At 39.6% G+C, this 13830-nt stretch overlaps 1 long non-coding RNA gene across 2 annotated transcripts in view; it reads left to right on the forward strand.

Annotated features, from left to right (window-relative positions):
* The first annotated feature begins 2369 nt into the window (after positions 1–2369).
* LOC133658798 (uncharacterized) overlaps positions 2370–13830 on the forward strand; it is an 11523-nt gene continuing 62 nt past the window's right edge. Inside the window, exons 1-3 of one of the 2 annotated variants that reach the window (XR_009827529.1) lie at positions 2370–4085; positions 5261–5392; positions 12126–13830. The exon at positions 12126–13830 is cut by the window's right edge and continues 62 nt beyond it. This is a non-coding gene — a long non-coding RNA (uncharacterized LOC133658798). Of the gene's footprint in view, positions 4086–4453; positions 4473–5260; positions 5393–12125 lie in introns of those variants that run through there. The other variant, XR_009827530.1, reaches the window with a different exon arrangement.

The following is a 13830-nucleotide window of genomic DNA, read 5'->3' on the forward strand; positions in this document are numbered from 1 at the left end:
CACCTCGGATACTATATCCTCTTGAAAATGAGTGTCGAGCACGCAAAATGGACATTCAAAGTGACATTTATCTCCACGACAATACATCGGTGACACACTTAGCTACTGAGCTAATGTGATAGCATCGTTCTCAAATGCAGATAGAAACAAAATACATAAATCCCTGACTGGAAGGATAGACAGAAGATCAACAATAACATTAAACCATGTACATGTAACTACACGGTTAATAATTCTCAGCCTGGTAAAGCTTAACAATGCTGTTGCTAACGACGCTAAGGCTAATTTAGCAACTTAGCAACCGGACCTCACAGAGCTATGATAAAAACATTAGCGCTCCACCTACAGCAGCCCTCATCTTCCCATTTATTTAAAATTGCACTTTATAAGTTAACCTGGCCGTATTGGCATGTTGCAATGTTAAAGGCCTACTGAAATTAATTTTTTTTATTTAAACGGGGATAGCAGATCTATTCTATGTGTCATACTTGATCATTTCGCGATATTGCCATATTTTTGCTGAAAGGATTTAGTATAGAACAACGACGATAAAGATTGCAACTTTTGGTATCTGATAAAAAAAAAGGCTTGCCCCTACCGGAAGTAGCGTGACGTAGTCAGTTGAACATATACGCAAAGTTCCCTATTGTTTACAATGATGGCCGCATGAAGTGAGAGAGATTCGGACCGAGAAAGCGACAATTTCCCCATTAATTTGAGCGAGGATGAAAGATTTGTGGATGAGTAAAGTGCAAGTGAAGGACTAGTGGGGAGTTGAAGCTATTCAGATAGGGAAGATGCTGTGAGAGCCGGGGGTGACCTGATATTCAGCTGGGAATGACTACAACAGTAAATAAACACAAGACATATATATACTCTATTAGCCACAACACAACCAGGCTTATATTTAATATGCCACAAATTAATCCTGCATAAAAACACCTGCGTGTTTGTTACGCTAGCTCCTAGCTCCTCTGCTAGCTCCTAGCTCCATAGAACACGCCAATACAATTCAAACACCTGATCAACGCACACAATCACTCAGCCCAAAAGACCGTTCACCTAACCCAAGGTTCATAAAGCTTATATATTTTTAAAAAGTTACGTACGTGACGCGCACATACGGTCAAGCTATCAAATGTTTAGCAGCCAAGGCTGCATACTCACGGTACCTGATATTCAGCTGGGAATGACTACAACAGTAAATAAACACAAGACATATATATACTCTATTAGCCACAACACAACCAGGCTTATATTTAATATGCCACAAATTAATCCTGCATAAAAACACCTGCGTGTTTGTTACGCTAGCTCCTAGCTCCTCTGCTAGCTCCTAGCTCCATAGAACACGCCAATACAATTCAAACACCTGATCAACACACACAATCACTCAGCCCAAAAGACCGTTCACCTAACCCAAGGTTCATAAAGCTTATATATTTTTAAAAAGTTACGTACGTGACGCGCACATACGGTCAAGCTATCAAATGTTTAGCAGCCAAGGCTGCATACTCACGGTACCTGGTATTCAGCTGGGAATGACTACAACAGTAAATAAACACAAGACATATATATACTCTATTAGCCACAACACAACCAGGCTTATATTTAATATGCCACAAATTAATCCTGCATAAAAACACCTGCGTGTTTGTTATGCTAGCTCCTAGCTCCTATGCTAGCTCCATAGAACACGCCAATACAATTCAAACACCTGATCAACACACACAATCACTCAGCCCAAAAGACCGTTCACCTAACCCAAGGTTCATAAAGCTTATATATTTTAAAAAAGTTACGTACATACGCAAAAAAAAGTTGCGCACATACGGTCAAGCGATCAAATGTTTAGAAGCCAAAGCTGCATACTCACAGTAGCACGTCTGCGTCTTTGTCATCCAAATCAAAGTAATCCTGGTAAGAGTCTGTGTTGTCCCAGTTCTCTACAGGCGTCTGTGTATCGAAGTCAAAAGTCCTCCTGGTTAGAGTCTCTGTTATCCGAGTTCTTCCATCTTGACTGCATCTTTCGGGAATGTAAACAAAGAAGCGCCGGCTGTGTACTGTTGTTGCTGACTACGTTCGAAAAATACGTCCATTTCGCACCGACAACTTTCTTCTTTGCTTGCTCAGCTTCCTTCTCCATAATGCAATGAACATGATTGCAACAGATTCACGAACACAGATGTCCAGAATACTGTGGAATTATGAAATGAAAACAGAGCTTTTTCGTATTGGCTTCAATGTGGAAGGCATACCCGTGTTCGCCGGGCTACGTCACGCGCATATGTCATCATACCGCGACGTTTCAGCCGGATATTTCCCGGGAAATTTAAAATGTCACTTTATAAGTTAACCCGGCCGTATTGGCATGTGTTATAATGTTAAGATTTCATCATTGATATATAAACTATTAGACTGCGTGGTCGGTAGTAGTGGCTTTCAGTAGGCCTTTAAGGCTCGGTATTCCCTACCACGTACAACTGCTCAAGCCAGAGGTTTCTGAAAGCTTCGTTTTTAAAGGACAAAAACCTTATGGATGATATGCTAAAATGCATCGACAAATATGGATTTGTGTGGACATGGCCTTAAACACCAGTATAATGCAGTTGATAAAACAACTAAATATACTATTTTTGTCAAACTAATGTTGTATGTTGCTGGGCAGCTTTTGCATTGACTTTGTTGTGTTTGTATTATTTACCATGGCTTTAAATGTGTGTAATTACTTCTGAACAAGTATAAGAGGCTATGCACACCTATGCTGCCATTTTATTTCAAATATGTTTTCTCGTTAAAGGATTTGTTAGTTTTTTAACTGCGCTGCATTAGTAATTGTATTGTTTTATCTTAACAATGTGTTTTTGTTTGACATTAAAAATGGCATCTTAAATATTTTCCACTGTACATACAGTGGAACCTCAACTGTCGAACGCCTTACAGCCCGTAAAATTTGGTGTTCGACCAAAGTTCCAGTGATTAAAATGTCACTTTTAATAATGCATGACGTCATCACATCACGTGACCCATTAGTGCACCTCACTAGACCTCATCTCAGCCATCATCAAAGGATTAACTCTGCGTGTGTGTTGTGTTTGTTCTTTGGATGTTTGCGACACTTTTTTCCTGAAAGAAGGACCATTCCCAACAAGGGGTGTTAAGAGAAGAGCGTGAGAAGAAGAAAAAGAAGATAATGCACTGGGAGTTGAAAGCAGAAAGACTCTTGCGACGTCCAAGTACTTTTGTCCAGCGTTACACAGTTTTTCCGTTGCCATGGAAGATGATCGCCAGTAGCCATGAAGTGCTGCTTCTGTTAAGAGATGTTTAGTGCCGCCACTGGTTTGATTTCGGCGAGTTTTCTACTACTTCCTGTTTTTGTTCCCATTCTGGCTGGCTTGATTGGACCCTCCGCCAGTATCAAGCAGCATTTTGTTTACAAATAACTTTGATTTTGATAATTCTGTGACTGGTGTTGTGCATTTGAGTCTGTTTGAGGCACTGACTGCTACATTAGCTCCCCATTCTAGCTGTTGACTGGCTAACTGCGAGTGTGTGTGTGTGTGTGTGTGTTTATGTTTCAACCTTTTTCATTAAAATAGTGGATGATTTCATTTTATACGTGTAATGTTACAAAATTAGATGCATCAGCGACACCCTTCCTCATTCGTCATTAAGCTTAAGAGAGTGTTTACAGTGTTGTTTATTTGACTTATGCTCATACTTGTATGACAGTTAATAATGTTAAAATGTAACTTAAAACATTGTCTGTACAGTTAATAAAGGACTTAAGATTGCCACGTTTTGGAGTCTGGAACAAATTATTCAAACATTTTGGAAAATTTTGTCTGAAAACCCGAACAAAACGGAGATTGACCAGCGTCACAAAACGGATTCTGTTCGACTGTGGAGGTTCCACTGTAATAGAACCCTGTGGTACACTATCAATCTTTACGATCTGTGTTTGTCTCTAATAGTCCGTCCCTCCTTTTATCCCTCAAAGCTGTCTTCCCCCTTATGTTGCTCTTCTGATATCACCCCTTCCTGTCTCATTTCCCCCTCAGAGTATTCAGACCAGCCAATAGACGGTATGTGAAGTGTGATGATTTCCTTCAGTTTGCAAAAGCAAAATGCCATCCATCACGACAACAAATAACTACGTCCTGCGTGTTTTGGTTTGCTTGTTGCCTTGAACAGGAAGCGTGCAACTATCTCTTGTCATCATCCAAGACAAAAATGAAAAGCCCCCGTTTCCACTGCACAGTATCTATTTGGGTTGTCCTCTGCTTCTACTAATCTGAATGTTGCGTGGTCTTCCAATACAACACAGTACACAGAGACACAAATAAAAAGCAAGAGATTTTTTTTTTTTTTTCCATATTTTATCGATATGAATTGTGCAACAAGACTGACGCCATCAAGGAAACAAATCTGTGGATTATAATAAACCAGCATCCTGGGCAGGACCAGACGGGGTAAGCTAACATTAACATGTGTGTTTATTTTTTGTCAATTCTAGCTGTGTATCCTCACATTTACACGCTAAATGAATGCATATTTGGCGACCAGCATCGATTTGGCATGCTTACAACCCCAATGACCGGTTGCAATTTGTAGCTCATGCATGCATTTGCCAAGGGAAACGCATCAATAGCGGGTGCGGCCGTGGCCAGACAAGTAGTTACCGTGCAGTGGAAAAGGTGCTTAATTCATAGGTGGACTGCACTAACTCCAAAATTACGTACTTACATTAGTTAGTCCTAATACCCAACACAAGTCTCTTATTATCAGTTGCATCGTGTAGCAACCCAAAGTGTATCTGTTGTCTAACACGTTTGGGGTTTTTAAAAATGATAGTACATATTCAGCGTGTTAATTTCTTATTTTGCAGTGAACAACTAGCTAGTGTCAAGCCAGCATCTTCTCTGTAGTGATCAATCGAACGGACAACGAATTAAAGAGCATTTCCTTTTTGCTTTAGAGCAACAGCACTAACAGTTTGTCACATTGCATGCATTTGAACCACCCAGTTTATGGAAATGTTCTATGAATCGAGGCATTAGCACGCAAGCTACTAACAAATTGATACCCAACAAGCATGGATTTGCTAAAACGATCAAAGGAGAAGTTGGGAAAACTGCTGTAATCAGGGCAGTGGACAGCCTTGTGGGTGTTTGGGAAAGCGAATAATAATGGTCAAGTTTACCAGTTTGATTGCATACTTATTGTCTGCTTTGCTCAGAAAACTGCTTTTGTTTTGCAGTCAAACAGATAAGATGGCAGCTGAGGACAAAGGAAAAGGAAATGAGGCAGACATGGAACATGGGAGGAAACACGAAGACTGTGCAGGCCCAGCGAACACTAGTCCTACCCAGCAGTCTGCTGCTGTCATACAGTAAGTACGTTGACCAGGGATTGTGTATCGTACATGACTTGTTTGACAGAGGCCCTCTGGACAAAACTTGTCCACCTTTTGTATTTGAAAATTAGGAACATCTCACGAAAAATGAGGAACATTTTTGGAAAATTAAAAGTTGCGATTAATGTTGTCTTGTTTGTATTGAGTTGAGCTTTTTTAAATTACATTTATAAAATTATTAGTAAGTACTAAAAACAAAACTATGGATAAAAGTACACATATAAGCCATGTAGCAGGTAAAACACAAACTAGCAATTTGTTACAAAATGTAGTCATTTCACTTGCATAGTTGGCACTAACTGGGCGGTTTTAACTCTGCTAATATTTGGCATCAAGCCAAGCAGCTGTGTGTGTGTCTATGCATCTACATGTCATATGTCTACATGTCATGCATCTACATGTCATGTGTCTACATGTCATGTAGACACGTCATGTGTCTACATGACATGTGTCTACATGACATGTAGACACATGTCATGCGTCTACATGTCATGCGTCTACATGTCATGCGTCTACATGTCATGCGTCTACATGACATGTAGACACATGACATGTGTCTACATGACATGTGTCTACATGACATGTGTCTACATGACATGTGTCTACATGTCATGTGTCTACATGACATGTGGACACATGTGCACGGTAGGAGAGCTAACTAACTCGTGAGAGTAGCGTACAGTGTGTGTGTTTGCTAGAATGGCAACGTGTTGGCTGAGTGACGTCAGTGAGTGAGTGGGCGAGCAAAGAGAGCTAGCAGTAGCGCTTGCACTGCGCAGTAGAGTGATGAACGGGTCCGGTTGTGTCCTGTAAAACTAGTAATAAACTTACCAGTAGTTTGCGATACGAGCCGTCCCTCGACTTTTTGTCGTGCTTTAAGAGCATACATTTTGTGTTACGAGTCTCCCCTCTGCTTGTTGGCGTAGTGATTGTCAGAATGAACCCTGTAAGATCCGCCTCTAAACATCCGGTCTTACTCGTCAGCAAAGCTCACAGCCAGAGAGCTCAACAAAACCCTGCACTCAAGCCACCGGAATGGAGAAAATGAGTATGAAGGAGAGCGCCGAAAAGAAGCGGACGAAAGATACAACCCTTTAAAAACCTGACTGTCCATGTAGTCGACCGTCAGTCCGCACCGAAGTGAAGCAGGAGCCAGCCTGAGGACATTTATCTGTGAATATATGGAGAAGCTGAATAGGATGTGCCCGACGTGTTTCAGTACGTTCTGTCAAGTGACTACAATCTGGACCATCGAGCATTACCCTTGCTTACTGGGTATTTGTATTCATCAAGGTACACATACATACATACATACATACATGCAGTTAGGCCCAGAAATATTAGGACAGTGACACAATCTTTATGATTTGGGCTCTGCATGCCACCACATTGGATTTAAAATGAAACGACTGCAATGCAATTGAAGTGCAGACTTTAGGGTTTAGTTTAAGGGGTTGAACAAACATGTGTGATTAAACATGTAGGAATTGTAGCTATTTATATGAAAATGTTCCTAATTTCAAATGTAATAGGACAAATAAACATAACCCTAAGTAAAAGGGTACTTTTCAATATTTTGTTGAGAATCCTTTGCAGTCTGAAGTTTGTAACCCATGGACATCACCAAACGCTAGGTTTCCTGCCTTGTGATGCTTTGCCAGGCCTTTATTGCAGCTTTGTCTTTCTGCTTTAAGTATTGTCTTCAGCAAGTGAAATGCGTGCTCAATTGGGTTGAGATCTAGTGATTGACTCGGCCATTGCAGAATATTCCACTTTGCTTTAAAAAAACTCCTGGGTTGCTTTTGCAATATGTTTTGGATTATTGTCCATCTGTACTGCGAAGCGCCGTCCAATCATGTTTGCTGCATTTGGCTGAATCTGAGCAGAAAGTATATCCCTATACACTAAAGAATTCATCCGGCTGCTTCTGTCACATGATCAATAAACCCAAGTGACCCGGTGTCTGTGGAAGACCTGCATGCCCACGCCATGTCACTGCCTCCACCATGTTTTACACAACATGTGTGCTTTGGATCATGAGCTGCTCCAATCCTTCTACAAACTTGTTTCTTCTCATCATTCTGGTACATGTTGATCTTAAGTCTCATCTGTCCAAAGAATGTTGTTCCAGAACTGGGCTGGCTTCTCCACATGTTTTTTTTTTTGGCAAAGTCATTTCTGGCCTTTCTATTTTTGAGGCTGATTAATGGTTTCCAGCTTGTGGTGAATCCTTTGTATTTACTCTCATGAAGTCTTCTCTTTATGGTAGACTTAGATAGTGATACACCTACTTCCTGGATAGTGTTCTTCACTGGAGTGGATGTTGTGAAGGGGTTTTTCTTCACCATGGAAAGAATTCTGCGATCCTCCACCACTGTCTTCCATGGACATCCAGGCCTTTTTGAGTTCCTAAGCTCACCAGTGCACTCTTTTTTTTAAGAGTGTACCAAACTGTTGATTTGGCCACTCTTAACATTACTGCTATCTCTCTGATGGATTTCTTCTTTTGTCAGCCTCAGGATGGTCTGTTTCACCTCCTTTTGACCACATGTTGTGTGTTCACAGCAACAACTTCCAAATGCAAACGCCACTACGGACATTTTAACTGCTTAATGGATGACAGTTTAACGAAGGAAGAGCCCATACAGCCTTGTTGTTTTTTGCAGGATTCTGAGTCAATTGTCCAATTACTTTTGGTCCTTTTGAAAAAGAGAAGGCTGCATATTAAATAACTCATTTCCTAAACCCTTGCCCTAATTTGGATGTGAATACTCTCACATTACAGCTGAGAGTCTGCACTTTAAGCCTATATTGATTATAGAAATGTAATCTGAGTATTTTGTTGTAAACCGCTCTTATAAAACTTGGGTCACGAGCCAAATATTTGCTGTGAACTCTGACCTCCACATCACCACTTAAAGACATACATGTGCAACGTAAATAGGGAAGATTGATCCATATATCTGTAGTGTCGATACCAAGGTTAGTATCAGTTAGGGGTGTAACGGTACGTGTATTTGTATTGAACCGTTTCGGTACGGGGGCTCCGGTTCGGTTCGGAGGTGTACCGAACGAGTTTCCACACGGACATATTAAGTAGCGTAACGCACGTTGTGTAAACAATGCACACCGAGGCACAACACACGGCATGCTAGCAGCTAACGGGCTAGGATAGACTGACCATACGTCCTCTTATCACCAGACATGTCCTCTTTTGCGGAGCTGTCAGGGCGGAGTTTCTTAAATGCCTCAAATGTCCGGCATTTTGAGTTAGGCTTGCGTGTATTTTCAATGTACGTTCAGGTAGGGCTGAACGATTTATCGTTTTCAGATCGAAATTGCGATTTCAGAAGTCTCAATCTTGAGATCGTGAAGGCTTCGGTTTTAGACGAACGTTATTTAGCTCTCCTGGCTGACATGTCTGTTGTGTATATGCAGCCTGCTCGTGCTACTCTCATGCCTTGTCAAACTCACCAATCAGAAGTGGTAAACTACTTGTGAGCAGGGCATGCCGTCACGCTAACCAATCAGAGGCGGCCATTGACGAGGCTACCGCGTACACGCCCACTAACAACTTTGGTGAAGAAACAAACGTCCTGGAGGAAATGGCTGCTGCCGCCGGGTCAGAAGTGGAGGAGGATTTAGTTTTAATACAGAAGAAGAGCAGCACGTCTGTCATTTGGGACTACTTCGGTTTCGAAACTTCAGATGTGCATCAGAAACAGGTACTTTGTAAAACTTGTCGGGCCAAAGTCGCCACATCCCAAGGCAACACGACTAATTTATTCCGGCACTTGAAAAATCACCACCGGCAGTTACACGACGAATGTATGACCAAAAAGTCCGGTGAAAAGTCAACCCCGAGCGATTCAGCCCATTGTAGCAAACATACCACAATTACAGCGTCGTTTGCCAGTTTTTTTGCCATGTTCTATTGTTAACAGAATAGATGTGCAATATTTGGGTGCTGCTAAGCGGTAAATGAATGACCCACCTATTTTAATGTCTGACATATTTTTCAGAAGGGCAGAGGTTGGGTCATTTTGTTTTTGTAATAGTATTTTCTTTATTACCATTACTTTTCAATTTCACTTTAAAATATTGTTCAGGTTTCTTCCAGGGTTGAATAAAGTACTTGAATTGCTGCTATAGATGTTGATAGGCTAGCTCTCTTGAGCCATAAAAGACTGACCTACCTACTTGAGTATAAGACTGTTTACATAAGGTCAGGATCCTTTTTTTCCTTTATTGAAGTTGTTGAATTTTGTTTTTCTTATTATATATTAAGCATTGCTTTTTGTGTTGGAATTGTTTTGTATTTTATTTAACTTAAACTTTTTTATTTATCTTAACATAATTAAGGTTTTTGTACTGGTTTTAGTTCTTTAGTTTTAATAACTGCTGTTGGTCAAGAACTTTGGAGAATGTACATGCATGTTTCTTAATAAATACATGTTTGAAGCAATTCTTACCTTTTAGTATTCATCCTTGCATTACATAGCATTTAATGTTTTCATGGTATATCATTTTTTGTCATGTTTTAAATCTGTTACTGTTACTGAAGCTTGATTTGAAAAGAAATCGTGAGTCAAAATCGAAATCGCAATTTCTGTCAGAAAAATCGTGATCAGATTTTTTCCTGAAATCGTTCAGCCCTACGTTCAGGGTTTAGAAGGGGTTAAAAACAAAACAAACAGCAGCATTGGTGAGGGAGGGGCAGAGACAGAGAGAGAGAGAGAGTTATGATAAACGCGCATGCGTCGCCAGGCTCTGCTTTTTATCCATAGATTTATCACATTTAATTTTCTATTATCTATAGCAGGGGTGTCAAAAGTGTGCCCCGGAGGCCATTTGCGGCCCACAGCTAATGTTTTAAAGGCCCACGGCACATTCTAAAAATACTATTCAAATAAACAAAAACATAACAAAAGTGAAATAAAAAAGCTTAAAGGTTAAATGTAATTTAGAAAAGTTGCAATGTTGACTAATAAAACAAAGCTGTTTTTTTTTTTCTTTCAAACTGTCTTTGCTCAAAACATAATATTGAATCAAAATCAATGATATTATGAATTATTGACCTATCCAAGGTTCCCATTACTTCACATCAAATATTACACTAAGAAAAATATTTTTTGGTGGAAGATTTTGCAAATTTGGTAAATAAATAACCCAAAAATGTATATTTTGTTGTTTTCTTACTGTACGGAAAATGAACCAAACCGTGACCTCTAAACCGAGGTACATACCGAACCAAAATTTTTGTGTACCGTTACACCCCTAGTATCAGTATATTTCTATTTTTACAAAAAAAAAATATATATATATTTTTGTTGTTTTTTTGCTAATGTTTGCAAACTCAGGGAATATGTACCTGGAAACAGAAGGCCTTTGAAGAAAAAACCCCAAAATATTTACACCAGTAAAAGTAGTTTTTGCTTTGGTTCATAGAAACATTCTTGTTTTACCTTGCCTCTTAAAAGAATCGGGAACCGGAATCATCCAAATTCCAAGGATGCCCAACCCGCTAGCAAATTGTGATTTGAGTTATACCATTTATTGTCCTAGTGCAGGGGTTGGCAACCCAGAACGTTGAAAGAGCCATATTGGATCAAAAATACATAAAACTAATCTGTCTGGAGCCGCAAAAAATGAAAAGTGTTATAATGAAGGCAACACATGATGTGTCTATATTAGCTATAGTAGCCTACTATCAAAATGTCTGTTGCAGGCTGAAGCAAATTTTTTGACAGAAATGTTGAAATATAATATTTATTCTCCACATTTTTACAACATTAGAAAGCATTAGTCAATCAGAGGCTACTCAGAAGGTGAGATAACTCCTGGAAATTACTGGCTTTTAATGGCCAAAGGTTGTCTGGAACAACATGGCACACAAACAACTATGAGAAATGCAGCCAATATTACATACAGATAATGTGTCATGAGACATGCACATATAAATCAAATTAAGAGGACTTCAAGGAAATTAAATGATCTCAAATATAGCTACAAACAAGGCATAATGATGCAATATGTACATGCAGCTAGCCTAAATAGCATGTTAGCATTGATTAGCTTGCAGTCATACACTGACCAAATATGCCTGATTAGCACTCCAACAAGTCAATAACATCAACAAAGACCACCTTTGTGCATTCACGCACAGTATAAAACGTTTGGTGGACAAAATGACAAAAAGAGGGAGTGGAAGATTTTACATGTAAAGAAACTGTTGTGTCACAGTCCACACTATGGTGAGTTCAAGAACCGCCGAAATGAGTAGGACAAAATGATTTTGACCAATTAGTGTCATCAGTGAAGCATACACACAAACATGTTCAACAGTGGTAGTTCTAACAATTGGGAAGGTTTGTGTCATGTTTGTGAAAAAAAAATTCCCCATCTTGTTACATTTTCAATCCTTTTTTAAAAAGAGCCGCGGGTTGCTGACCCCCGTCCTAGTGCATTCGGGCCTTAATTGAAACATGATTTGTATTACGAAGCAAGCCACTATTTGAGGAAATATTAAAAGTGGTATGAATGCTTGGAATGTAAATAATTGTAGTCCAACTCCATTCTTGCATAGCAAGTTGTCACATATCATAGAGCATTTTTAGCTGCAGGCTGAAATGCTGCTTTACTGATTATTGTCATTAGCCAGTTACTGTTGACCTCAGCAAATCTATCCTTTCTGTCTTTAAACTTGCAGAGAGAAGCAGCCTTCCACCAACGGACCGGCCTAACGACGCGGCAAAGTGAAACAAACTGGCTCAAAGGCGGACCATTCAACAAACAGCCATGCATTCTTTGAATCCTCTTAGCCCCCGTCAAGATTTTTTTTCTATGTGTTTAGAGAGGTTGAGCTCAAACGGTCCCAGATAGTCTGCCATGAACTTCCATTCACTGAACTGCACATCTAAAGACAAATAACATATTAATGGTGGGGAAAAAACGTTGTCAAGAGTGTGGCAAATTCTGAATTGAATCCGATCCTGGTCCTGTATTAAACACAGCTTTAGAGCGTTTGACTGTTGATAGCAAATAAATCACAAAACTATAGTGGCCATCTTTACTATTGAGCGTTTTAATTGACATGCCATGCAAACATGTGGTCCAGACTTGTTTTGAACACACATTTTGTCCATAGCAAACCGGCCGTATCGCCACTTCCTCCTTCGAGCTTTGACGGATTCCTCTACTTTGTGTGTTTTTGCCTGTGCGTAGATGATGATGACGGTGTGTGTGTGTGTGTGCGTGTGTGTGTGTGTGTGTGAGCTCTGTCTGACATGCAGAGTGTAATCTCAGGTCAAAGAAGAGGTATGCAGATAAAAGGAAAGCACACCTGTGTATCACACACATACACAGTTCATTTACACACGTATATGTACACACACACACAGACACACAAATATACATATACATGCTTTCAAAATGATTAAAAACTCCAAAAAGACACAGATGTGCATGTGCCCCATCCTTCAAGCTGTGTCAATGTAATTGTGAAATTTGCACCTGTATTAGGATGTGGCTACTCTTGGTAATATACATGTATACAGTAATATATATATATATATATATATACACACACACACAAACACCATATCTATTTTTTAAACAAATCCAATGTCTGAAAAGTTGTTTAGAATATGTGTGTTGTGTTGAAATGAGGCAATAATGAAGTTTTGGTCAATATCCCAGCATCGGTTCCTGAGGATTTTGTTGTGTGCTAATCAGTTTTAGCTGATTAGGCCATCTGCTGAATCAGGGAGAAAGTCAATAAAGTTAATTGAAGCTTTCTGAGCACAAAGATTGGTCAAGTTGCCTTCTGAGAGGAAACACACATTTATGTTAGCGACTTGTCATCTCTTGCAAAGTTACTGTTAATTGGCATTTTCTTAAGATGTTATTGTAGTATTTACACTTTGTGAAAGAGAAAAATGACGGATATTACATGACTAAAGATCAGGAAAATGATTATATATTTGGGTTAAACCTAACCTGCAGTGCAAGTGGCAAGTTTATTTATCCTTCCACTTGCCTCTCATCCTGTTTCAGAGGAGAAGCGGTGACTTGAGTTCAATATTTGCCTATCTGTGGAACTATTTTCATAGATTTAGAGAATTTCACAGGCACTTTTTGAAGAAATAAGCACTTCCTGGCTTGATTTGAATGTCATGTATTTGTCTCACTCATGTTCCCTTTTTGCAAGTCTTCCCATCAGGTTTTTGTTTAAGGCTTCCATAGTTTTTTTCAATACACGTGACATCGGTTCATGTTATATTGGCTTTGTTGTTTCACAAAGTAATCAGGGTATGAGGCGGAAAACAGGGCTGTTTCATGAGTGAATGCAGTACAGGCCAAAAGTTTGGACACACCTCATTCAATGAGTTTTCTTTGTTTTCATGACTATTTAC

The sequence above is a fragment of the Entelurus aequoreus genome, linkage group LG10, assembly GCF_033978785.1.
Source record: "Entelurus aequoreus isolate RoL-2023_Sb linkage group LG10, RoL_Eaeq_v1.1, whole genome shotgun sequence".
NCBI classification, from domain to species: domain Eukaryota; kingdom Metazoa; phylum Chordata; class Actinopteri; order Syngnathiformes; family Syngnathidae; genus Entelurus; species Entelurus aequoreus.